Below are 2,145 nucleotides of genomic sequence, written 5' to 3' on the forward strand. Positions count from 1 at the left end.
TGGCATATGATCAAGAACTGACTGTCAGACCACAGGCTCAATAGACACAAAAAAGGTGGATTCATCCTTTGCTACTTGAATAAAATGGGAGCTGTGTGCTAGAAACACTGACAGGAGTTGTTTTCACATGTGTTATCTCCCTAAATTCTAGCAGCAATGCCATGGATTTGGGATCTTTATGCCCATTTTACAAGGAGCTCGAGTGGCATAGTGGTTAAAGCATTGGACTGCTAACCAAAAGGGTCAGCAGTTCGAACCCACCAGCCACTCCATGGGAGAAAAATGAGGCAGTTTGCTTCCATGAAGATTTAAAGCCATGGAAACACACTGTCTTAAAAGATTACTATGAATCAGAATCGACTCGATTGCAATGGGTTGGGGACCCCCATTTTACAGAGAAGGAAACTAAAGCTAAAAGAGGATAAGTGACTCTTTTGAGACCCCAGTTATTTAGTGGCAAAGCTGAAACAAGTCAACGGAACCATCAGACACCAAGTCCAATGTCCTTTCTATTCTGCTAAAGTGCTATATTTAGCTGAGCTTTTGGATAGCGTAAATTTCAGCCTAAGTATTTGGGGCAGAATGTATGATTCTGAGGTCCCAGGGAATATACATTTTTGCTAGTAAAATTCCAATGGTGGCAATTTCTGAGGACTGACTGCTGAGGGGCTAGAATGTGAAACATTCTGCTCTGCCTAATGAAAATACACTTCCCCCTTTTCCTTTTACCTGACAAACTCCTAGGCTACTGTGGTAGGCAGAATAATGGTCCTCCAAAGATGTCCCAGTCCCCAGAACCTGTGAATGTTACTCTACATATCAGAAAGGACTTTGTAGATTTGATTAAGTTCAGGATCTAGAGATGGGAAGATTATGTTGGATTATCCAGCTGGACACAAGGTAATCACAAGAATCATTAACAAATTAAAGAGAGGCAAGAGAGTCAGAGAGAGATTTGAAGATGCTACAATGCTGGTTTTCCAGATGAAGGAAGGGCCAGAAGCCAAGGAATGTGGGTGACCTCCAGAAACTAGAAAAGCAAGAAAATAGATTTTCCACTAGGGCCTCAAGAAGGAATGCATTCCTGCCAACACCTTGATATTAGCCAAATGAGACTTATTTCAGACTTCTGATCTCCAAAACTTTAATATAATAAATTTGTGCTGTTTTATGTCACTCAGTTTCGGTAATTAGTTACAGAACCAACACCGAGCACATGGCAGTATCTTTAGGACTTAGTTCAGGTATCATCTCCTGGAAGGCTTTCATAGCTCCCAAGGCAGACCCAGGTGTCAGTGTTCTCATTTACTATCATATGCCTCTATCTCCATTACAGGATTCATCACTATAATGTTGAACCCCAATTCATTTTGACCTTTCTCTTCTCTTCTCCTGGATGACTACAGTTGTATAGGGTTAAAAGGAAGAATGGGTTGGGTCACTTCCACATCTTTTGTGGCATTCTGGGCCATAAATGGAAATCTCCCAGCGGGGAAACACTGATCTTTCAGGAGCTTAAAATATTTTCCTCACTTTTTTGGTGGTTCTTATGATGAGGCAAGCTTGCCTACATGAATAAGAAATAGAGTCATTCACCAATTTGTCCCTAACCATCTTTCTAGCCATGGGAGCTCTGGTGGCATATTGCCTAACACATTTGACTGCTAATCAGAAGGCTGGCAGTTCAAATCCACCAGGTACTCCTCAGAAGGAAAACTGGGCAATCTACTTCCGTAGAGATATTGCCTCGTAAATCAATGAGGGGTTGCTATGAGTCTGATCCGACTCGACGGCAGTGAGATTAGGTTTTTTTGGTTTATCTTTCTAGGCTTATCTTCTTCACTTTTTGATATATACTGTATCAGTTAGTTTCCAGCCAGGAGAAGAGAACCAGGTAGTTCAATAGAGGGAATTTAATATAGGCAACCAGTTACAAAGGTGTTAGAAGAACAGAATAAGCAAATTACAAGAAAGATAAAGCAAACCAGATCTTAGAAACTGCAAGCAACATATATCAGTCATAGGACTGAGAGACAAAAGTAGGAGGTAATATTACCAGAGTCCAGGAATCAGGAGCCAAGGGTACCAGGCAGGAGCTGGAACCTTTATTACTATTCAATAGGGGCTGAGACCTAGATGTCTTAA

The sequence above is a fragment of the Orycteropus afer genome, unplaced genomic scaffold, assembly GCF_000298275.1.
Source record: "Orycteropus afer afer isolate SDZICR_OR568_19922 unplaced genomic scaffold, OryAfe1.0 scaffold00259, whole genome shotgun sequence".
Taxonomy (NCBI): domain Eukaryota; kingdom Metazoa; phylum Chordata; class Mammalia; order Tubulidentata; family Orycteropodidae; genus Orycteropus; species Orycteropus afer.